Here is a 26,348-nt window from a genome sequence, read left to right on the forward strand (position 1 = left end):
TCCACTACTAACCATTACTATGTTTAAATCTCTCCCATTTCCCAGTACTGCTAATTTCTCTACTTTACTACTATCCACTAACTTACCTTGCTATTACTTAAACTATCCCCTCTCCAAGTATTCTTCCCTTATTCTCTCTCCCTAACCTATCCTCCCAATTTTTCCCTCTCTCTTGAGCCATTTTTATTAATCTGCATACCTTTTCCCATTCCCATTGTTCTATACTTCTTTCTATATCCCCTTATTCTATTCCCTTCCCTTCTTATTTTTTTTTTCTTTTTTTTCTGAGGCAATTGGGGTTAAGTGACTTGCCCAGACTCACACAGCTAGGAAGTGTTAAGTATTTGAGACCAGATTTGAACTCAGGTCCTTCTGACTTCAGGACTAGTGCTCTAACCACTGAACTACCTAGCTGCCCCTCTTCTTATTTCTTAAAAAATTTAGAATATTTTTATACATATTCCCAATCTTGGGAATTGATTAAAGAGGGAAATACACACACACACACACATATATATGTGTCTATATGTGGGTATTATGCATGTATGTATAAAAATATAAAAATGTAAAAGAATGTAAGATTGTAAGATTTATTTTTATTTATTATTATTATTATTTTTTATATTTTTATTTTTATTTATTTTATCAATGTAAGATTCCAAAACCAGCAGCCCTTCTCCTTCATTTAAGTCCTTTGTCATTTCTTTCTCTCATACCTCATTTATATAACTTAATTATGCTTTTTACCTTTTCCTACATAGTTTTGCTTTTTAAAATCACATCATATTCAGCTCTACCCCAATCTTTCTTTTAAACTATCCAACTACTAATGACAATCTTAGGTTTATCTTTCTATGTTTAAATCATAAACAGTCTGTCCTTATTGAGTCCCTTGAAATTGAGCTTTGATGTTTACCTAATATTTCTTTTGGATCTTATGTCTCAAATTTTCTATTAAGTTCATATATTTTTGCAACAAAATCCTGAAAGTCTGACAATTCATTGAATGTCCTTTTTTATTTTCATTCAGAATTATGCTTAACTTTGCTTGGTATGACAATTTTTGGCCAAAAACCTGGTTCTTTTGCTCTTTGATATATACTGTCCTAATGCCTGCAGTCTTTTACTAGAGCCACTTCTAAGTTTTGTATGATTCTAATTGAGGGTCTGTAATATTTTAATTGTTTTTGTTGTTGTTGCTTATGATATTTTCTCCTTGATCTAAGAGTTTCAAAACATAACCATGATATTCTTGTAGGATTTTCTTGTAGGATCTCTTTCAGGTGAGGACTGGTGGATTTTTACTATTTCTACTTTCTCCTTTTGTTCTGACACTCTGGGAAAATTTTATTTAATTATTTCTTGTATTATTATATCAAAATTCTTTTTGGCCAGAGTCTTGAGGTAGTTCAATTATTCTTTTGTTTTCTTGACTTTTCTTCAGATAAATTGTTTTTTTTTTAGTGTCTCATTTTTTTTCCTATTTTTTCATTCTTTATATTTTGTTTTATTATTTCTTGGTCTCGCATAATTTTACTAGCTTCTCTTTGCCTAATTTTAGTTTTCTTTCTTTCTCTTTCTTTCTTTCTTTCTTTCTTTTTGCTGAGGCAATTGAGGTTAAGTGACTTGCCCAGGGTCACACAACTAGCTAATTTTAGTTTTCAAAGAAAAATTTTCTTCCTTAAAATTCTGGATCTTTTTTTCTAGTTGGTTGACTTTCTTTACATAATCTTGTTTTTCTTCAATTGTACTTTTTAAAGTTTTTTTTTTTTTTAGTTTTTCTTCAATCTCATTTGATTTTTAAAGACTTTTTTAAGTTCTGTGAATTCTTTTGGGGTAAGTGACCATTTAAAATTACTCTTTGGGACTGGAGAGGCTCTTCCTCTGAAAATGAACCCCATTCTTCTATATACCCGTTGTAACTTTTTATGATTGTATTATTTCTCCTTTACCTTCTCATTTTGAACATTGTTTTTGTTTTTAAATTAAAGCATTTTATTGACAAAACATATGCATACAAACCCATTCAACACTGACCCTTGCAAAGCCGCCTGTTCCAAATTATCCTTTCCTTTTCCTCACTGCCTTCCTTAGATGGCAGATAGTCCAATACATGTTAAATATGTTGAAATATATGTTAAATACAATATATGTATACATATTTATAGTTATCTTGCTGCACAAGAAAAATCGGATCAATAAGGGGAAAAAAATGCAAACAAGCATCAACAGAAAGAGTGAAAATGCTATGTTATTGTCCACACTCAGCTTCCATAATCTCTGAGTGTAGATGGCTCTCTTCATCACTGAACAATTGGAACCAGTTTGAATCATCTCATTGTTGAAGAGAGCCACGTCCATCAGAATTGATCATCATATAGTCTTGTTGTTGCTGTGTATAATGATCTCCTGGTTCATAGCAGATAGTTAATGCAATAATCTTTAGTTCTGAGGTATTCAAAATGGTGCCTCTGGTTTCAAGTCTTCCTTCAATTCTCTCCTCTGGGGTAGAACTCAAAATCAGATATATAAATATGTGCAATCAGCAGAATTTCTGCCTACTGTTTCTGCCTTCACCATATAGGTTCCTTTTCACTCATGGCTGTACCTCTATAGAACATCTGGGTTTCACTTTTCTTATCATCAGAAGTTCCCTCAGTCTTCCAGGATTTAAGACTATCTGGAAGATGAAAATCCCTGTGTCTGGGACAGAGGCTACATCTCAACCAAGCTAACCCCAGAGCTTACAATTTGCTATTTCAACAGAATAGACTGGAGATGTTTATACTTCACATGGTTCAGATCTCACTCATCCTATCTTTTTTGGGATTTTCTTTGATTTTCCCAGTTCATCCTGAGGCATATTCTGTATTATTTGTGGGGGAAATCTGAGTTGCTTGGTATTTTCTGACCTATTCTGTCATCTCAGAATCCTTTCCATTTTTATTATTTTTTCCATCTAATTATTTCTTTTATTATTTCAAAAGGTGAATCATGAAATGATCTGCTTGTAGGACAGTTAGATGGTGTAGTAAATATGTTGCCAAGCCACAAGTAAGAAAGGCTTGTTTCCTGAGTTCAAATCAGATCTCTCATACTTAATAGCTATGTGATATTAGGCAAATTATTTCACTTTATTTGCCTCAGTTTCCTCATCTTTAAAATTAGCTGGAGAAGAAAACTCAGTATCTTTGCCCAGAAAACTGCAAATAGGCTCACAAAGAATCAAACACAACTGAAACATCAACAACAGCAGGAACAACAACAGCTACCACCATCACCACCATGATCATTATCACCACTACTGTTTTATAATAATTTCCAAAATTATAAAATTTAAACATAACTTTGCCCTCATAGTTTGTTTCACAGACCATGTTTATTTATTTATTTTGCTGAGACAATTGGGGTTAAATGATTTGCCCAGGGTCACACAGCTTGGAAGAATTAAGTGTCTGAGACTAGATTTGAACTCAGGTCCTCCTGACTTCAGGGCTGGTACTCTATCCACTGCACTATCTAACTGCCCACATCCATGTCTATTTTAAATGTGTGTAGCCAATCCTTATTAAGTAGACTAATTGGTCATAAGTCTGAATTCACCAACCTTGAATGTAACTGGAAACTCCTGTTGTATACATAAAGATTTGGGGGAAAGACATCTCCATCTTACTTGTATGTTAGAATCCATCAATTTTTCTTAATACTAAGCAAAGAATAATTATGAGCTCTCCACAGGAAGACAGTCTCTATACCAGGTTGCCAACTTTTGCAAACAAATAAAGAAATATTATTATTAATTTGCTTCTCCATGACATTTTCTGTGTTTGTGTTAGAACAATCCTGAAAAACTGAAACTAGAGTTTCTATAGATAGGAATTTAAGAGTTTAATTAATAATTCTGGTATGGGAGTATTTTTTTTTTCATTTCACAGTAGATTCCATTACCTAGATTCTCCCAAAGAACCGTCCCATGTAATAAAGAAAAAAAATCAGAAAATAACCAATAATATTGAAATTGTCTTACTTTATATGTTTGTGTACATTATATAACAACTATATAATTATATATAGTTGGAAAAGTATCATTCAGGTCCTTTGGGGTAAAAGCTTGTTCATCATAATTTCATAGCATTCAATTTATAATATTTTATTTATCTTCTTTTTGTTTGCAATGTTGTAGTCATGGTCTTTACCATTGTGGTTCTTCTTATTTCACTTTGTATCTGTTTTTCTATGTCTTCTGATGGTCCTCTTTATTCTTATTCTATAAGTTCTTTTTAGTATATTTGTATACCACATACCACAACTTCTTTAGCCATGCTTTGGTTATAAGACATCTTTGGTGATGTTCTTCATGACTATAAAATGTGATTGCTGTATTTTGTTGACTAGGTATTTAGGGATTTTTTTTTTTACACTGACCCCATTGGGACTCAATCTATATCCTTGAAAACTCTTTACCTCCATATTATATTTTCTTTTTTTGTTTATTTTTTTTCCACTTTTAAACTGTTCCTATCCATTTAATAGTATTTTTAAATTACATGTAAAGATACTTTCAATATTCATTTTTATGAGATTTTTAATTCCAAATTTTTCAGTCTCCTCTTTCCCTCCCCAAGATGGCGAGAAATTTAATTTAGGTCATACAATTATAATCATGTTAAACATATTCCTACATTAATCATGTTGTGAACAAAGAATAAAAAAGGGAAAAAACTAAAAGAAAGAAAAAACCAATACCAAAAAAGTGAAAATTGTATGTTTCATTTTGCATTCACTTCCATAGTTCTTTCTTTGGACTTAGTTATGAGACTTTTATTATGAGACTTTATGAGACTTTTGGAATTGTCTTGGATCATTGTATTGCTGAGAAGAGCTAAGTCTATCATAGTTGATCATTGCACTATGTTATTGTACACAATGTTCTCCTGCTTCTGCTCACTTCTTGTGAGCATCAGTTCTTGTAAATCTTTCCGGTTTTTCTGAAATCTATATCCTCATCATTTCTTAGAGATCAATAGTATTCCATTACCTTCATGTACCACAATCTGTTCAGTCTTAATTGATAAGCATACCCTCAATTTCTAATTCTTTGTCATCACAAAAAGAGCTGCTACAGATATTTTTGTATATGTGGGTCCTTTTCCTTTTTTATATGATCTTTCTGGGATACAGACCGAGTCATGATATTTCTGGATCAAAAGGTTTGTACAGTTTTGTAGCCCTTTGGGCATAATTCCAAATCAATCTCTAGAATGGTTGGATTATTTCACAACTCCACTAAATATGCAGTCGCATCCCAATTTTCCCACATCTCCCATATTTACCATTTCCATCACATTAGTCAATCTGATAATTGTAAGATAATTCCTCAGAGTTGTTTTTATCTGCATTTCTCTAATCAATAGTGACTTGAACATTTTTTTAATATGACTATAGATAGCTATAATTTCTTCATCTGAAAACTGCCTGTTCATATCTTTTGACAATTTAGCAACTGGGAAATGATTTGGCTCTTATAAATTCAGCTCAGTTCTCTAAATATTTAAGAAATGAGGTTTTTCTCAGAAACATTAGCTGTAAATATTGTTTCCCATATTTCAGTTTTCCTTCTAATTTGATTGCATTGGTTTTGTTTGTGTAAAACCTTTCTAAATTTAATGTTTTGTTCATTTTCCATTTCATAATGTTCTCTACCTTTTGTTTAGTCATAAAGTCTTCCCTTCTGCATAAATTTGACAGGTAAATTATTCCTTGCTCTCCTAATTTGCTTATGGTATCACCCTTTGTGTCTAAATCATGTACCCATTTTGACCTTATCTTGGTATACAGTATAAGATGTTAGTTTATGCTTATTGTTTTGTAGTTCTCTCAGCAGTTTTTGTCAAATAGTGATCCTCATTATGCTTTATCTTTCTCTATGAGAATATAAACTATTTGAGTGAAGAGATCTCACTATTATTTTTTTTTATTTTCATAGTCTGAGAACTTAATATAGTGCCCAGCACAGAATAAATCCTCAAAAAATATTCTTTCTCTTCCTCTTTCCCTCTCCCTTCTTTCCTCTTTCCCTCCCTCCCCCTCTCTCTCCCTCTCTCTTAGTAGAATATTGGCCAGATCCTTTCATATAGTAGGTACTGAATGAAAACATACATCTATGAATGAATGAATGAATAAATGAGTGATGGGAATCCACAACTAAAGAATTGGTTGGAAACATGACTTATGATACTTAATATCAACAAAATATGCAATTATTATAGAAAAGATTATCTTAAAATCTTATTTAGTATTATAAAGAGAGTGTTATATCCAGGTATGTGAATTTCATGCTATGTATCTTATTCAGTCTGGGGAAAAACACATACATATGTACATACACATAACATATACAAACATCTATACTCATGTAAATGTGTATATATATCAATATATGTTTGCACACATACATACAAAACATACAACATATATACACCCAAATTTAATGTTTAATAATTGATAATGTACAAATATAGGAGTCAAAGGAAATTTTTTTTAAAAAAGATGTCTCACTACACCAAAACAAACAAACAAAAACCTCATTGCTTTTAAGATGGGGGCAAAGGAATAATGAATGTTCATAAGTATAAGGTGAAAGTTGTGTAAAAGAATCCAGATTTTAGAGAACCAGCAGGTCCAACACTGTTAAATTCTGACCTCAGATAATAGCCTTGACATCTATTAGGTCAGAGTGTTGGACTAGATGTGCTCCAAAGTATTTCATATTGAGATCCTTGGATCTTCATCCTGCTCATGTACTAAGAGGATAATAGCATGGGTGAGATCCAAGAAGCAATAGTCCTACCCTGCCCCCAAGTTCTCTAAAAAACTGTTTGAAATAATAGTTTCCCAAATAAAAAACTCTTAAGGGAAAGAGATGGAGTACGTAGTAGTATTCTATGAATCAGTTTTGTTCTATGAGACAAGGAGGAAAGAAGGACAATTCTGGTAACCTTGTTATGAATTAGGGTCAGTGAGTTCTTGGCATCTTGCGCATTATGTGATGGCAGAATATCCATTTCCTATGAAATTTAAATCACTGAGGTGCTGCCCCCTTTTGATTTCATCTCTGATCCTCTCAGAAGTAACTGTATTGTTCCCCAAAGATTTTTCTCTGACAGCCTGCTCTCTTTCCTCTCAGTTTTCTCTTATCTTTTTGTCCATGTTTCTGTCCATCCCACAAATAAAACTGTCCCATAGATAAAAGAGGAGTGCCTTGCATGTATATTTCCTAGAGCCACTAAAGGTCCTAGATTTTCTTTTTCTTTTTTTTTTTTTTTAAAGAAAACATTCTAATTCTCTAGCTATAATGTTTTTTATAACCCAGATTCTGTCAAATTCTTTTTTTTTAAGTATAAGCAACCATTCTACAATTTCCAATCCTCTAAAATCTAGTTTGCACCTATCTTTCCAGTTTTAGTTTACATAACTCGCTTTGTTGCATTTTTCTTAGAAACTTAATTCCTTTAGCCTTCATTTGTGATCATTGTGATACATCTAACTTCAAATTAAGAGCTACAGTAATTCAGTGGCGAGATTCTCTTTGCCCCTTTGGCTGAGTCTCTTGTTTGAAATATGCCTGAGATTATAGGAACCTTTTCCTGGGATTTTAATTTCTTTTGAGTGTATTTCAGACTAAATGCCTAAAACCTATCCTGCTAGGATTTAGCAATTAAAAAACAAAAATTATATCATATTATACCAGATTCTGGCACTCATATTAAAAATCATTTCAGCAATGGGGAAGGATTGGAGTCACAGTGGTGGATCAGATGAAATGCTAACATTCTGTTCTAAGGAACTATAAAATAATTCTTCAACTCAAATCTTAGAGTGGTAGATCCAACAAGAGGTAAGGGTGAGGCATTTTTCAGACTTAATAAAACCTAAAAGATTAGGACAAAATCTTTGTGACACTGAAGTTGAGACTTGTGTGGAGCCCACAGTCAGTGTCAGCAGCAAGTCTGGGAACTCTTAACCCAGAAATTGTAATGGGAAGAGATTATAGAGCACTGACTCTTTGCTGGAACGGGGTACAGCTACTACTGATTGGCAATAATATTGTCCATCAGCAATTCTGATTCACTGTCCAAGAATGGAGAACTAGTGGTCAGTGACAAAGCAATAGGGTTCCTCATCACAGTTCCAAAGCAAAGTGGACCTGTAGCACTTGTAGCTCAGAGAAGCAGAGGCCCTTTCTGTGTAAGAATAAAGTAGAGACCAGGAGATCAGGAACTACACCTCTCCCAGAATCATCCCAACTTGGAAGGATGGAAAACTAGCTCTGAAAGGCACACAAAAAAAGTCTAAAGTTTGGGCCAATGTTTTTCCACCCACAGTGGAACATAAAGTTCAAAGTAAAAAATAGGATGAAAATTGATTAATTTTTAAAAATTGAATGTAGAAGACTACTACTATAATGGGATGACATAAATTCAGGAGACAACAATGTGAACACAGGTACAAACAAACTCTCAAAGTAAAATGTTAAATGGACCCTAACTCAAAAGAATCCCTGAAAGCATTAAAAAAAAAAAAAGATAGATGAGAGTGTGAGAGGGGGGAAAAAGGGAAAATGAAAATTATAAAAAGAATTATCAGCTTGGTAAAGAGCACAAAAATATTTAAGAAGATAACACCTTAATAAAAAGAACTAGCCTAATGGTAAAAGAGGCACAAAAATTCACTGAAAAAAAAAAGAACATCTTAAAAAGCAAAATAGGCAAAATGGAAAAGGAAATACGAAGTAACACTCCAGAGAACAACTGAGAAACATAATTGGCCTTGTGGAAAAAGAAACTTTAAAAATCTCACTGAAGAAAATAATTCCTTAAAAATTAGAACTGGACTAATTGAAAATAATTATTTCATGAAACTTCATGAAATAATAATACAAAAAAAAAAGAAAGAAAAAATGAAGAAAATGTGAAATATCTTAAAAACTACTGAACTGGAAAATAGATGAAGAGCAAATTATATTTTTTGTTCCTATTGAAAAAGATTCATTTATTCTTATATTTTCTATTAAAAAAACAAAAAATGGATGTTAAATTTTATTAAAAAGCTTTGGTTGCATCTGTTGAATTAACCATAATTATAGTAATTTTCATTATTATTGTGGTCAATTAAGTTTATAGATTTTCCTCCTAACATTAAACTAGTCCTTCAATTTTCTATAAATCAAGCCTAGTTGCAAAGAACAAAAACAAATGAAGAAAATATTCATTAAGCAATTGCTATGTGGCAGGCACTGTGCTGATCATTTTTCAAATATCTCATTTTATCATCACAACAACTCTCTGAGTTTGCTGATATAATTATTCTCATTTTATACTTGGAGAAACTGAGGGAGATAGGAATTAAGTGACTTATCATGAGTCACATAGCTAGTAAGTAAGTATCTGAGACTACATCTGAATCCAAGTCTTCCTGACTAGAATTATGTTCTACTGTGAAAAGCAAATAAATTAAGAATTATTGGACTACCTGAAAGCAATGATCAAGAAAAAAAGAGCCTAAATATCATAATTTAAGAAATTAACAAGGAAAACAAAATTTATGGAGGATAAAATAGATATTGAAACAATCTACCAAACACTGCTGAAAAAAGTCCTAAAATGAAAGGTCACAGAAGTTTCCCCAAATTTTGGAGGTCCCACAAGAAAATAATGAGAGCAATAAAAAAGAAACAAAATTTCAATATTGTAATCTACAGTCAGGATAATAAAAGATTTAGCAGCTTCTACATTAAAAGAACAAAAATGAGTATAATCCTTTGGAGGTAGGGGTGGACATTTGATGAAATAGAGGAATTTCAATCATTAAAAGATTAGAATAAAAAAGAATATTTGACATTCAAACAGAAGACTGAATAAAAACAGAAAAATGTAAACATGAGAGAGTAATCATAAAGGATTCAATAAAATTAAACAATATTCCTATGTGGGAAGATGATACATATTGCTCCTAAGAATTTTAACATTATTTAGGTAGTTAAAAAAGAGACTACATGAAAAGAGAACATAAATGTGAGTTAATTATGTTGAGATTATTTCAGTAAAATAAAAGAATGAGAAAGATAGATACACTGTGACAAAGGGAAGTGACAGAGAAAATGAGAGAAATTTTGCTTTTTTTTTTTTTTTGCTTTGCTTTTTTTTATTTTCAAAACATATGCATAGATAATTTTCAACATTCACCCATGCAAAACCTTGTGTTCCCAATTTTTCCCACCCCTCTCTCTACCCTCTCCCCTAGATAGCAAGTAATCCAATATATGTTAAACATGTGCAATTCTTCTATACACATTTGTACAATTATAATGCTACACAAGAAAATCAGATCAAAAAGAAAAAAAAATGAGAAAGAAAACAAAATGCAAGCAACAACAAAAGAAGTGAAAATACTATGTTGTGATCCACACTCAGTCACCACAGTCCTCTCTCTGGGTATAGATGGCTCTCTCTATCACAAGATCATTGGAACTGGCCTAAATTGTTAGAGCCAATTTGCTATAATTGTATAATCTTGATGTTGCCATGTACAATGATCTCCTAGTTCTGCTCATTTCACTTACCATCAGTTCATGTAAGTCTCTCCAGGAGTTTCTGAAATCATCCCGCTGGTCATTTCTTACAAAACAATAATATTCCATAAAATTCATATATCATAACTTATTCAGCCATTCTCCAATTGATGGAAATCAATTTCCAGTTTCTTGCCACTACAAAAAGAGCTGCCACAAACATTTTTGCACATGTGGCTCCCTTTCCCTCCTTTATGATCTTAGTGATACAGACCCAGTAGAGACATTGCTGAATCAAATGGTATTGTAGCTCTCTTTTTAAAAACATTCTGTTTGTATATTGGATTACCTGCCATCTACATGCCATTACCTGCCAGAAAGGGATTGGGGGGAGGGGGGGAATTTGGAACACAAGGTCTGGCAAGTGTCAATGTTGAAAAATTATCCATGCTTATGTTTTGAAAGTAAAAAGGTTTAAATTTAAAAATATATATGTTTGATTCCTACTTAAAGGGGAACATTTCTTTTTGAGTCCCAATTTTGGATTCCTTAGAAAGGCTAAAGAGATTCTGCATAACCAAGTTCTATTTGTACATGGATACTCATTCCCTTCTCTTTGGATGATACCGTCCATTTGTCCTCAGTTCTGAAGGAACTCCTTCATGTTTTTAAACTACAGACTCCTCAGAATCTAATTAACTAAATCCCACAAGTCCATATTTCACCTGATGTAGATGAATGATTGGATGGTGACTCATTTATTGCATCAAGGAAGGTCATTTACAACGTGATCATATATATCCTTAAACCTTTCTGGGTGAGTGCCTTTCTCCTTTGAAGTTCAGGTTCAAGTAGAATATTTTTTTTTCCTTTTAGACTAAATGAAACTTCAACACTTTCATTTCACCTTTGGCTATGAAGTTGATAGCACTAACATTATCTATGATTCCCCATATAAAAATAAAGTGGCAGTCAGTGGGAAACTCCAGTGGACTCCTTTAACTTTTATTCTCTCTTTCAGCAGTGATTAAAGATGTCCTTGGCCTTCTAGGACTTTTCTTTTCCAGGAAAAAGTTCAGAATATATTAGAGTTTATAGTACTTCAAAGGTACTCTTGTCATTTCCATGAGTAGACAATTTTTATGATGCTGAGAAATTGTCTTTTATTATGGAGAGAGCGATCAATCACCCCAAAACCCAGAGAGACTTGGGGTGGAGGCTTGACCCTGACACTTTCCAGTTCTGTGACCTTGATCTTTCAAAGCTTATTTCTTTAAGCAGTGATGCTTGCCTTGCTAATCCCACAGGTTGATTGTAAAAAACAAACAAATAAAAACTTAAAATGCCTTATGTATGGGAGCTATTCCTATCTTTTCTCTGTTGGGGCTCCTTCTTCCCCAGGGTAGATTCAAAACCTTTCTTAGTTTCTCACCATTGGTGATTCTTGCCCATGTCATTCCATAATTATTCCCCAGGGTCCACACAATAATTTTGGAGCCTTCATCCCTTGCTCAGACACACCCCTGGTCATCTTTTCCTATTTGACCCATGTCTTACATGATATCAGTTGTACTGATATGGGTTCCAACTATGCTGCATATTGTATGAAAGGATGTGTAGACAGCTTGTTGCCTCAGTTGTGGGTAATGTATTCAGTGTCCCAAGCATTGGACATGGGATCACAAATTTTGAGTTTGCATCTGGATGATCCTGAACAAATAATTAAGCCTCTATAGCCTTAGTTTTTTCATCTGTAAAATGAAGCTTTTATTTTATTTCATTTCATTAAACTCTGGTTTGTAAGGAAGCTTTCTTACAGTTCTGAAAGTCTGTGATTTTGTCCAGTCTCTGACACATGCTTGCTATGTGTCCATATCGCTGAACTTCAGTTTTCCCTTTGGTAAAATTTTGGGGTGAGTCGATCATTTTAAAGATTCCTTGCAGCAGTAAATCTTGTGATTCCATGGGCATGTTTTTTTGCTAGTATATTAAAGTATATTTCATTCTTCTTAAAGCAATTTCTGTTACTGACCTTAAATCTTTTGCTTTCTAAATAACATTCCCCAAAATTGAGTTATGTGTCCTGCAGGTAAAAGCTGACATGCATAAGAAAGGTGCCATCTCTGACAGTCATCAAGAAGCAGCTGCTCTGGGGCAAAGGAGGGGTGATAGGATGGTATCTGCTCTGGCGGTGGGTCAGCAGGTTTGGACAAATCCTGCCCCAACAGGGAATCTTATATGCAATTGACTTACTGTTGCAACCCTCTAGCCAGAGCCGTCAGCCTTGCTTTAAGCCCAAATGGGAGCCTGAATATGGATGAGAGAGGCCATAGGTTCTGAGACTACAATCAGGAAGATATGGTTTACAATATCCCCCTGACATTTACTAACCATAAAGCCATGGGCAAGTCATTTGATGTGTTTGTACCCCAAATTAAGCTTTTGGTGGGGTCTCACAGAAGCACACACCCTCCAAATACTGACATACAATGTGCAGCATCATGCTGACCCTCTGACATAAACCTCAGGGAATCTCTTCTACAAAGTCATAGTCTGTTGCATGTCTAAACCAGGAGTAGGATTATTTGAACCTTCCTAAAATCCTTCCCCATCTAAGAGCTCATTCACTTCTCCTAAAAGCTTCCTGAAATGGAGAAACACAACCTTGTTGTGCCCATTTCACAAATAAGAAAGTCAAGCCACAGAGAGGTACAACATCTAGGAAAATGTAATTCTCCTAGCTAGTTAGTGATAGTGAGGGCTCAAACTCAGCTCTCTTGACACTCCATTCAACAGATTCTGATACGGGTTCATTAACTTTTTGATATTCCTGAAGGAAAGTAATCTTGGAAAGACAGAGATCCATACTTTGGGGAAGCCTTATTTCTTTATGTCAGTTGTTTAAAGGGATATCTTTTTAACATCAAATTCTTTTTTTGTTGACATATCAAAATGAATTTTGAGAACATGTTTTGAAATCTGTGAGTATAGGGGTAAGGCAAAGGAGAAAAGTGGAACTAGAAAAGAATTGAAGTAGCAGCAATTTCAGTTTCAAATTGGATCTAAGAACCAGTTTTCAGAAACTTGAAGGAACATGATAGATTTAAAGCTTTTAGGGTTTCATGAAATCAGGGGATGTGCCATTAGTTTCAATATTTGTGAGTCAGGAATGATGGCTTCCCTCTTTAGTAAGGGTCACCTTGTCCCACAGTGCCTTTGTGGACTGAGAGGCTCACAGGCAACACATGACAAAGAGCTCCTTTTATTTCTTGTACATGTTCCATATTCAAAGCATAACATGAGAGCAAGCCTTTGAACTAGTTCATTCATATGATTTGGAATGCCATAGCATCAAACTGTGGGAAGCAGTCACCACATATTGACCTAGTTATGGGCTTGCTATAAGAATGTGAATGATGAACCTAAGGGAAGGCTCAAAAAGATGGCAGGTGTTTCCAATCTTACATTTCCCCTTCCTACGGAAACCTGAAATCTTAAGAGTTGAAGGGGGTCTTAAAGATCTTGTGATTCAGCATCTACCTAACTTGTAATGGGCTAGAGAAGCATGTATTAAGAGTGTGGGGTATACAGCACAGAGGAGACTAGAGTTTCCTCTACATTATTTAAGATGAATAGTCACTCCACATATTCTTGAAGAATATTAATAATGGAGAATTCCCTACTAGGTTCTCTTTCTGCCTCAGCCCATCTCCAGACAATCTTCCAAAATCCCATTTTAACTGACTCTCCATATCTTCCGACTGATTTAGGATTCCTAAACCTGAAGTTGTCTTCTGTAGACATTTAATTCTTATGACTAGAGGAAAGCTAATTCTGTATCACTAGCGACCTTTTTCTGTGTTTTTAAAAAGCCTGGATTAATGCCTCCCCCATTCCCTGCACCCCTGATGGCCAGCTTCCGAGGGACTGGATCGCTCTTGCTCATGAGAACAGTGATATCCATCTTTAATGTCTGTATCCCTGATACCAGAATGAATTTTCAGTGGATGATGTTCCGGCATACAGAATTCCAAGTAAACAGGCAGAAGTTTGGCCAACCTGGGTCAGGACAAGTAGTATCCATTTTGGTTGTGTGATTCCTGTGGGATGCAGGATGTAGGGTACTATTTTCCTATATAATGTCCTGGTCAAACCTGTTAACTAGGCAGGAAACAGCCCAGAGAGGGGCACAAACATGATTGTGAGGGACTTTCATCATTAAAATAGGGAGGCTAATTTACAAATAATCATAAACTGATTAAAATTTTGTATTGTATTTGTATTTTGTAAAGGGCCAGCATACCCTAATGGCTAGAAGGCTGGATTTGAAGTTGGAACAAATGGGATTAACTGTTTCTGCTGCTCCCCTATAAGCCCTATGAAACCAAACAAGGCAAGACATTTAACTCCCAAGTCACTTAATCTATGAGCTTTAGGCTAAATTGTGGATGATTGGACCTGATAAATTTACAAATCATTGCTTTTAAGAAGTTGTTAGCTGCTGATTACACCTGGCTAGGAATTTGAAAGTTGGTACCCCATTCTGCTTTTGTCAGAACCCCCTTATACCAACCTTGTGTAAATCATGAAAATACCAATGATTATCACTGCAACAAAAGATAACAAAAACATCTCTACAACCACTGTGGGACCCATCATCCCCTTTTTACTGTTAAGGAAAATGAGTCCTAAAAAATCTATATGAATAGTGTAGTGGGTGTCAGAGCCAGCATTTGAACTCATATCCCCACAAATCTGAAACTCTTTCTAACAAGTATGAGTCCTTGGTCCTATTTTATGGGTTCTGAAATTGGAAGTTCAGGGTGGGAAACTGTCTAGAACCAAGAGCCAGAACCCTGAGCCAATTTCCTCAACTAAGCTGCTGCTGCTGCTTTTTGGAAGTAGCTTAAGGGAAGGGAAAATGGAAAAGAACAAGCCTTTTGGAGTGCTTACTATGAGCTATACACTCTCCTAAGGATTTTATAAGTAATTTATTTGATAATTTAGTTCAATAATTTAGCACATTGTCTCTGAAGCTTGACTTGTAGTCTTAATACCAATAGGTTAGACTTTGGATCACTTCTCATTCTGATAACCATTGACCATGAGGAAATAATAAGAGGGGAAATAGCAGAGAATTCTCATAAGTGTACTATCTCTATCTGACCCACCCCTCCACTCCCACCCCTGATGAAAAAAGTGCTGAGTTATTTTTATTGAGTGAAAGATAAGGGTGAGCAGAGGAACCATTGCCTAAAACAAGCTATCCCACAGCTTCCAGCCCTCCATCAGACAGCAGAGGCTTAACACTTATGCTTTTTCTTTCCCCCTACTCTCAGCTCATCTTCATCCATACAGCCTCACCTCCCCTGAGTTTTAATGTTTCCCTGAAACCCAACACAGTTAGAAAATGCAAAAGGACTTTTGTTAATCAGGTATCATTGATAGAGTGAGCAGCTAAAAGGTATAGTGAATGGAGTCAGGTGAAGAGTCAGGAAGACTCGCCTTCTTGAATTTAAATCTGTTCTTAGACACTAACTGTATGACTGGGCAAATCATTTAACACTCTTTTCCTCAGAGTTATATTCAAAATGAGTCAGAGAAAGAAATGGCAAACCATTCCAGTATTCTTGTCAAGAAGAACCAAAAATGGGGTCACAAAGAATTGGACACAATTGAAAATGACTGATGAACAGCAACAACATTGACAGTAACCATCCTGATAGTTCTGAAGTGTTCTGGGAGATGTATGTTTAAGAATTGATGGATACCCTGGATCCCGGGGATTTGCCACTAAGTCACCTTCAAGAAGTAGTCAACAGGAAGGATCCTGGGAAAATGATGATATAGCTCAGAAAATTTCAAGCCCTTCATATCCTCCCCACAAACAAAACAAATTTATGCGTTAGGGTGAACATAGATTGGCAAAAAACAGAGATTTGGGCAGATGAGGGGTCCAGAAAAGACCCCAAAGATCCCAGGATGGGGATTAACCAGTGTAAAGAGCAAACACCTCCATACTACCTCTGAGAAATAGCCAGTGGGAACCCCTGAGCTTTCAGGGTTTGGCTGGAACCTTAGCCCAAATCACAAAAGCTTGCTGGACAGTATGGGGAATTCAGAGTCTGAGTTGGGGAGAACTGTGATAACCTCTGCTTGATAAGATGCTGTTGAGACTTAACTCTGGGCAAGAAGGAACTAGCACACTTTGTGAGTGCAGAAGCAGTGGAGCAGGGACACTGTTGGCTACGGGCACTTCCAGGAGTGGGGAGCTTATGTTTTGGGGTTCCAGGTCAGAGGGAGAACTGAACTGAATCTAGAGGTATTATCCCCCATTCCAGGATTAGAGGTGTTTATACTCATAGTTCTTTTATTTTAAAAAATGAATAGACCAAGAAGAAAGAACCCAACCATAAAAACTTATTATGGGAATAGGGAAGACTATGGTTCATCTTCAGAGTACCTGAAATAAAAAAAAAAAATTAAAAAGCCTTTTCTATTCCAGAGTAATGTTAAATGGCTACCTGCCCAGGAAGAATTTGTAGAACTCAGAAAAGACCTTAAAAATCTAAGAAAAACAAGATGATAAAAAAAGTTAACCAATTAGAAAAGGAGATACAGTCTTAAAGAAGAAAATGGTTCTTTAAAAATTAGAACTGGACAATGAGAATCCTGTGAAGCTCTAAGAGATCAAAGAAGTAGCAAAGCAAAATATAAAGAATGAAAAAAATAGAACAGAATGTGAAATATCTTATAAAAAAACAATACATCTGGAAAATATATCAAGAAGAGAATATATAAAAATAATTGGATTCTCTGAAATCTATGACCAAAAAAGAAGAACCACCTTGACACAATAATGCAAAAATAAATAAAATTGTCCTGGAGTGATAAAAACACAAGGGAAAAATGGAAGTAGAAAAAAATCTACTAATCATCACCTCAAGGAGATGCTTTCTGGAAAACACATAGGAATTATTTGCCAAATTTCAAAATCCCCAGATCACAGAGAAAATTTTACAAGAAACAAACAAAAAACAATTCAAATATGCTGGAACTAAAATTGGAATTGAACAGGATTTAGCAGCCACAATAAAAGACTGCAGGTCCTGGAATAATATATACCAGCAATCAAAAGAACTAAGCTTGTAGTCAAAAATATCATATTCAGCAAAATTGTCCATAATATTGAATGAAAAAAAAAAAGGAGATTCAAAGAACTTGAAGATTTTCAGGACTTTGTTTCAATCAAACTTGAACTTAATAGATAACTTAATATATAAGTCAATATCAAAGATTAATTTCAGTGAACTCAATATGGACAAATCATTTATGGGTTGTGCATATTTAAGATTGACATCCATAATTGTGTAGCTCTAAAAAAAAGATTGGGGCAGAGTTGAGTATGAGCAATGATGTTTAGGAAAAGGTAAAAATAGTAATTGTTATACAAATGAGATGCAGAGTAAGAACCAATATATAGATATTAAAGGGGAGAAGAAGGCTCTGAAAACCTACTCATATCAGATATGGGTTAAATAAAGAACATTATATATACATATATATATATATATATATATATATATATATATATATATATATTCATGAGTAGAATGTAATAAGAAAGATTTAGCCAAAAATCCATCAATATTTGTTAATTTTTCTCTTGGTAACTGTTTGTTCATATCTTTTGTCTCCTCACCCACTGGGGTCTTACATATTTATATAGGTCCTTGTGTAGCCTAGATATCACATCTTTATTACAGCAAAGATGTTTCCCCCAATTGAATAGTTCACTCATCCTAATTGCATTTGTTTTGTTAGTGAAAATTAATTTGGAGCAACAAAAGGTCTAAAATCTAAAGGGGAATGTTGAAAATAAATAGGAATGTAGGGTGATAGCGTTTCCAGACTTCAAATTATATTATAGAGCTGCAATCATCAAAACTATGTGTACTGGGTAAAACATAGAAAGTAATCCAGTTGAATAGACTCAATAAGGATGAATCAGAAATAATTGAACTCAACTACTCAATGTTTCAAAGCCCTGATAACCTAATTTACTTGGGGATGAGCCATCCAAACCTAATCTTATGTAGCTAGAACTGCTGAAAAACTGGAAAGCAATTTGTCACTTTGTTCTGACCAGCCTTTTGCCCCAGAAACCACAGTAATTTCAACATGGGTAGAATATGCAACCTCAGTATTGAAGATTAGGTTACAAAACAAGCAAATAAAAAAGTACAAATAAACAGGGTAGTAAGATCAGGAGCCTTTCACAGTTAACTGATTTTAAAGCAGAGAATATTTAACCAAAGAATGATAGAGTCAATGAAATAGAATATAGATATTTTTGATTACATGAAATGCAAAAGCTGCAGCTTTCAAAAATCTGATTATGGATTTTTTTTTTATTTTGTTCATCCTTTAAAAAACAACTTTGCTTATAATTTTCTGGACTTTCAAATTTCACATTTATCTTTAATTTCTAAATTTATTTTTTCTTCTCCCCTTATTTCATGATGCTTGTTGAGTTTGTATTTCAATAACGTATCTCAATTTAGCTGCTTAGGATCCTTTTTTTCTTATTTATTTCTTCATTTTAAAATTTTGCTGATTAAACCTTTTTTTCCCTCTTTTTGGTATTTTGATGTATGTTCTCAGGGAATTTTTTTTTCCCTCTCTGCAAACAGCTTTAGCTCTATCATAGAAATATTGGTAGGTTTTCTCTTAATAACCATTCTTTTTCACACATTTATCATTTCTAAGTGGTAGCTCAGTGGTGCAGTAGAGAGAGCATCAGACCTAGAGTCAAGAAGACTTTAGTTCAAATATCACTTCAGAACTTTACTAGTTGTGTAACTCAGGACAATTCACTTAATCCTCACTATCCTCAGTTTTCTCAATATAAAATAAGGTGGAGAAAGAAATGACAAACCATTCCATTATATTTGCCAAGAAAACCCCAAATGAAGTCATGAAGAGTCAGATACAACTGAAAGAGTAAGAAACAATAAAAATTGTTTCTACATTTTATTATTATTTATTCACCATGCCATTATTTTATTTTCATTTTGTCTGTATATTCTGCTCTATTAATTGCCATTCATTACATTATGGTTTATAAAGAATTGTGTTTAATATTTCTACTTTTAAAAAAAAAGTATCATCCCAGGTCATAATCCATTTTTGTAAAAGTATTCTGTAGTTCTGAGAAACAGTTGCTTTAATGCTACTGTTTAAAAGATTCTTTCAACTCCAAATACTCCAAGTTTGTTAATATATGTATATAAAATACATACAACATACATATGTTAAAATTGAACTCTTGTCCTGCAATTCAGAGGGTGCTGCTCCAGATCCAAGTTTTTGTATAGCAGTTTTCAGAGTTAGTGTAAGGTGTCTATAAGTTTTCAGTTATTCTAAGATGGTGTGGTCTAAAGAGAGGTATGTTTCCTACCATCCTGGCCTGTACTCTGTTCTATGAGTGACTATGAGTAGTTTTCCACCCTACAATTGTGACCAGGGTCCTACTCCTCTATAGACCCAAGATCTGTGTGTTGATTCTCTATCTTGCCATGGGACTTTGACCCAGGAGTGTTATTTCATGGGCTCTGACCTTATTTCAGAGGAATGGGCAATGCAATCAGGTTCTGCTACCATTATCCACAAAGGGATCCCTGTAATCTCCTTCTGATCAGTTCCCCTATGATCTGTGGACCCAGAGGTTTAGAAGCACTGTCACAACTGGTGAATCAGTTTCTCCCAAGGTTTCTTGCTAGTTCTTGCATGGTCTGCAATGAACTGCACTCCATTCTCAGTACTGTGCAACAAACCTATCCTGCAAATCTTCTAAGTTGTCTTGCCCTGGAAAATTCTTTCACCCTGTTCTTTTATGGGCTCTGCATCTCCAAAATTGGTTTTGAGGTATTATTTAAAATTGTTTGGAGGGGAACTTAGGAAACATCAGGTGAGCCTTTTCTCTGCTAATTTTGCTTTGCCCTACTGAATCTCCTCTTCTACTTGTCCTTTTTATGTTTTCCATCACCCTTCTTCCTTCTCTTCAACAATAACCTCTAAATAGAACATAATTTACTTATTCATACTTTTTGGATTTAAAATATATTTTAACATGTTTATATCGGATTACTTGCTATCTAGGGGAGGAGATGGGGAGAAGGAAGGGAAAATTTGAAACACACGGTTTTGTAAGGGTCAGTGTTGAAAAATTATCCATGTATATGTTTTGAAAATAAAAAGCTTTAATAAAAAACCATTTACTTAATTACTTATTCATAATTAGGTGAAGTATTGGCTAGAATACTAGACAGCGCCAAGGAGACTTGAATATGAATCCTCCCTCAGTCTTTTGCTCAGTGTCACCATGGATAAATCTCTCAGCCTCAATTTATTCTTCAGCAAAACATATATCATAATAATAACACCTCACTCCCAATGTTACTTAGGAAAGATCAAATGAGATAATAAATGTAAGCACTTTGCAAACCTTAGAGTGATATATAAAAATTATTAATTCCTTTTTTGCCTTTTTCTTTTAGTTGTTTACAAGCTGAATATTATGCTCTGTCTGATTTAGATTTTGTTTGATAGGAATGCATCTTTTCTTAAACATCCCTTTTTTGTCAATAATAATTAAGTTAATATTGGCAGGGGTTGTATTCTGTGTTGCAACTTGAGGTTTTTTTTATTTTTGTTTTTGTTTTTTGTTTTTTGTTTTGCTTTGTGGAATATACCATGCTTTTAGTTTCTGCAGTTTTTCACACATGAAAACTAATGCTATGTTATTCAAATTTCCTTTACTTCATTCTTGAAGGTCTATTTTCTGACTGCCTGCACAATTGGTTATTTATCATTAAAATTATTGAATTTAACCACTACAGCTTTGGAGTTTGAATTGTGAGGTTTTATTCTGGCCATAATATGTGCATTCTCTTGATTGATGCTTTGCTGTCTTATTCAGACTTTCCCAGCTGTTTTCTTGTATTGTTTCCTGCTTTATTGTTATTCATGGTTTTGGGGGGTTTTTGTTTTAATTTTTCATATTCTTCTGAGAGGCTTCTAATCCTTGACTTATCTCTCTGCATCCTGTCCTCAAAGTCAATTGTTTTGGCTTGTATCAAAATGATGGAGTATTGTGACCTGTTTCTTTTCTTCTGCCAAATTATCCTCCATTTCTTTTCTTTTCTTTTCTTTTCTTTTTTTTTTTTTTTTTTTTTTTTTTTGGTGTTCCAAATCTGCTAATCTGTCTCTCCCAGATTCTACTTCTTAGACAAAGTCTCTATTATTGATTCCATTTTTCCTGTTATGCTAATTATGTATGTGTGTGTGTTAAATGAAACTCTTTTGAGAGTTCCATTTGAAGAGCTTTCATTTTTAACTTATATTCATTCCCATTGTCTCCTATTTTGAATTTTATTTTGGCTTTGTACATTCCTGGCATTTTTTGGTATTATGCTGTGATTTCAAGGGATGTCACAATTTTTGGTCTTTTCTCAAGAATGACTGCTTCACCTTCCTTCATATTATATTTGCTTGGTGAGTTTTAAATAATCTTTGAAGTCAAAATGACTATTCAGTTTTCAGTCTTCATAATTATTCTTCTACTGTTTTCCTTTCCTTCATATGGTTGGGCTTCCTTGATTTTATTTATTTTATTTTATTTATTTTATTCCATTGCACCCATCAGGGTACTATATAGGTATCTACTACCTACAGATAAAAAAAGAAGAAAAAAGTCTTCGACTTTGCATGTGCAGGCTACAATAAGCCCAGAGCAGGTGGAATGCTAAGTAAGACTTTATTGTTGTTGTTTTGTTTTGTTTTATTTTGCAAGTGAATTCTTTCTTCTCTTGTGTATTTATTTATAATTACTATACATATACTTCATAATCCTTTTGGGGATGTTAAAATAAAGTCAACAAACATTAATTATCACTATGTTCCTGGCACTTTGCTGAGCACTGGAATATTACAATAGGCAAAATCAGTCTAAAGGTTTCCCCCCCCCCCATAATTTTCCCTTAATTATCTTAAATTTTATTCTTTATCTCTTCCTATTCTTCTTTTTCAACCAATCTAAGAATCATAGTCGTTGTCTTTGTCTTTGGTTATGGTGATTTCCAAATCATTCTCTTCTTCTATAAAAGTTTTCTCATCTTCTACTCAAGTAGAACATAAACTCTTTGAGGGCAGGGGCTATTTCATTTTCCTTTCTTTTGTTTTTGTCTTTACTTACCCAATATATAGCTCTATGCCCTGCCTATACTTTCAAATTAATGGATTCTTGGTGAATTGAATTAAATTAGAATTTCTTAATTCTACAAAAATTTGTTTTGTTTATTCATTTATTTAATCTTTTTCTTCAAACTATGAGAAATTCCTTGGGAAGTTTTCATATTTTCCTCATTTTAGTGTCTGTTCTTTCTCTTTCAGTCCATTCTTGCTATTTTTGGTTAATGAGAGGGAGTTTACCTTATACCCAACCTCTCATTCAGCTGATTCTGATCCTTGAAAATGTAGCAAGCTTTAGAAAGCAACAGAATATGCAGAATTCAGGCAGCTCTGTATTGGGAGCAAGTCCTTAGCAGGAGCTGCAGATGTTATCTAGGCTGGTCATAGTATAGATCACTACAGTTTGCTCCATTCTGGGAGTCTATGGTTCCCTGGCTGAAGACACAATTAAATATTCACTGGATTAAATGGTGTATGTGCATGTGTATGTAAATGATGAATCATGAATGACTGAAATGTTGTTGTAGCATGCATCATATCAATTAAATGATTTCTTGACTTTGAACTACATACAGATATAATATTTGTGAATATAGAACATGATTCTTTGAGTAATAATAGCACTTTAAGGTTTGGCAAGCTTTTTACAAATATTATTTTATTTGATCCTCACAACAATTCTGAGAGGAAGGTGCCATCATTATTTCTGTTTAACAGATGAGGAAATCGACCGAGTTTAGATGACTTCCATAGCATCATCACACAGCTAGTCAGTGTTTTAAGCTGAATTTGAACTCAGAATGCCCAATTTCAGTTACAGCTGTGCCAATTTACTTCTTAGCCAATTTTGATGTGGAAACCTTTCCAAATTATCCTATATCCTGAAGATAAACAAACTTATATGAACCTTTATTTTCATGCAACATGAAATTTCAAGAAGTATGTATAGGTAACATTTTAATTAGCTAATTGAACGTTCGAGATCTGTTCCAGCTCAAATTTTCATATTTCTATGATTCTCTGAGGGGAACCCAATGTTTTCTTTTGATCATTTAAAAATTCTATTTCACTGGAGACATTAAAAACAGAATGTGTCTTAAGAAAAGTAGTTTTTAATCATTTGAACTTGGGAAAAATACCAAAAAATGTTTTTTTTTTCTTTCAGATTTCTGTTCAGAGACATGCTCACTGTCCACAAGCATTTGAAGTGACTCGACATTCAGGATAAGTGGTAAAAATATGAATTTATTATAAATAATGATATGAACCAATTCTCCCCAGAGATACAGAGTCCTACTTTAATGATAGAGTTAATTAGCTTTTTCTGGTAGTCCTGGAATTAATCTGGGTGAGAGCCATGAAAACCATTACAGTTGTTGGTGAACCATGGTGGGAGATAAGCTTGCTGCATTATCTGTTCTTCTCTGTTTCTTTTGCTCTTTTACAGAGAGTCCTGCAGATGGCCATTTTTGCTTTTGTTTGGGCAAAATAGATGTATATGATGTCAATGTGGGGAAAGAATCAATCCCAAATGTTCTAAAATAAAATATCATGGGTGGAAAACAACAACACTATCAAAATCAAAAAGTAAGATGTTGGAGATCAAAAGGGAAATGTTTGGCATTTCTGCATCCAAGGATAAGGGAATTTTAGATATACACTCACCCTTTTTTGCTTCATTCCTAATTGTTTTAAAAAATGGTTGATGAGATTAATGGTTCCATCAGAAGTATTGTAGTAGGCTTTTCTTTCAATAGCAATTCTGACTTTTGCTATTTCTATATTTTGTTATTATGGCCCATTTTCTGGATGTATAGAACATTCTAGATATCAAGCAGGTAATTCGAGATTTATTTCTCACAAAGTTTATTTAACCCTGAACAGCTGTAGATTTCTTCACTTGTTTTTAGGATTATGGCTACCAAAGTGTAAGGGAAAATAATGACAATTGATTTAGTTACTTACAAAAAGGATCCATGTCAGGAATATGAAACTTAGGAAGCTTTAGTGAGATTCAGAAGAGGGGAAGAGTCTTCAAGAACAGATTAAATATTAATATAGAGGTATATAGAAATTGAAGAGCAGCAAAGGAGTTTGGTAAAGAAAAAAATAGCCTCCACATACACAGAAACACAGACATATTTCAACTACCTTGAGAAGAAAATGACACCTGGAAGACTATTTTCTTGGGAGCCACTGTGAGATGCAGTTACCTCTGAAAGAAAGAGACTCCTCTCCTTCTTTTTTTCAATTTATTAACATTATTTTTATTTAGAGTTCCAAATTCTCCCCTTCTCTACAGCCACTTCCCCACTGATTGAAAGGCAAGCAGTCCATTACCAATTAAACATGTGAAATCATGCAAACATTTCCATAATAGCTATGTTGCAGAGATACAGAGAGAGATACATACAGAGAAAAAAAAATGGGGAAAAGAGAAAGAGAGAAAGATGAAGGAAGAGAGGGAGGAAGGAAGGGGAAGGGAGAAAGCAAAAAAAAAAAATAATATCTTTCACCCTGCACTCAGGGTTTAGTTCTCTCTTTGGAGTTAAATAGCATTTCATATCATAAGTCCTTTGAAAATATTATGGATCATTCTATTGAAGAGAGTAGCTAAATCTTTTACAGGTAGCATCATTACAATATTACTGTTACTGTATACTGTGTTCTGGTTCTGCTCATTTCACTTGGCATTCATTCATATGAGACTTTTCAGATTTTTCTGAATCCTTCCTTTTCATCAATTCTTACCGAAAAATTATATCCTATCATAATCATACACATAACTACATTCCTCAATTGATGAGCAATCCCTCATTTCAGTTTTTTGTCATGGACCCACCTCTTTTTTTTTCAAGGAAATAGAAATCAATTTATTATCAATTCAATGATTATTGAATAGGCTTTCTGAAAACACTTACATATGTGTGTTGCATATATACACATATAATATGTTGAATATATGGTTTTTTAATTATTTATTTTTTGTTATAGCTTTTTATTGACAAAACATATGCATGTGTAATTTTTCAACACAGACCCTTGCAAAAACTTCTGTTCCTCCTCCTTCCCTCCACCTCCTCCCCTAGATGGCAGGTAGTCCCATACATGTTGAATATGTTAAAGTATATGTTAAATACTACACACACACACACACACACACACAGACATATGTTTATACAGTTGTCTTGCTACACAAGAAAAATCAGTTTTAGAAAGAAGGTAAAAATAACCTGGGAAGAAAAGCAAAAAGGTAAGCAAACAATAACAGAAAGAGTACAAATGCTATGTTGTGGTCCACACTCATTTCCCAGTGTTCTTTCCCTTGGTGTAGGTGGTTCTGTTCATTACTGATCATCTGGAACTGATTTGGATCCTCTCATCGTTAAAGAGAGCCACTTCCATCTGAATTGATCCTCATATAGTATGAAGTGTATAATGATATCCTGGTTCTGCTTATTTCACTTAGTATCAGTTCATGTAAGTCTCTGCAGGCCTCTCTGCATTCAATGTGACTCACCTCTTA

General features: G+C 34.1%; 1 protein-coding gene across 4 annotated transcripts in view; it reads left to right on the forward strand.

The window, feature by feature from the left end:
• SGCZ (sarcoglycan zeta) overlaps positions 1-26,348 on the forward strand; it is a 526,928-nt gene that overhangs the window by 162,456 nt on the left and 338,124 nt on the right. For all 4 annotated transcript variants that reach the window (XM_031943188.1, XM_031943190.1, XM_031943191.1 and 1 more), the window contains exon 2: positions 23,988-24,053. The gene's annotated coding sequence lies outside the window, so the exon portion shown is untranslated. The remainder of the gene's footprint in view (positions 1-23,987; positions 24,054-26,348) is intronic.

The sequence above is a fragment of the Sarcophilus harrisii genome, chromosome 6 (genome assembly GCF_902635505.1).
Source record: "Sarcophilus harrisii chromosome 6, mSarHar1.11, whole genome shotgun sequence".
Lineage (NCBI taxonomy): Eukaryota > Metazoa > Chordata > Mammalia > Dasyuromorphia > Dasyuridae > Sarcophilus > Sarcophilus harrisii.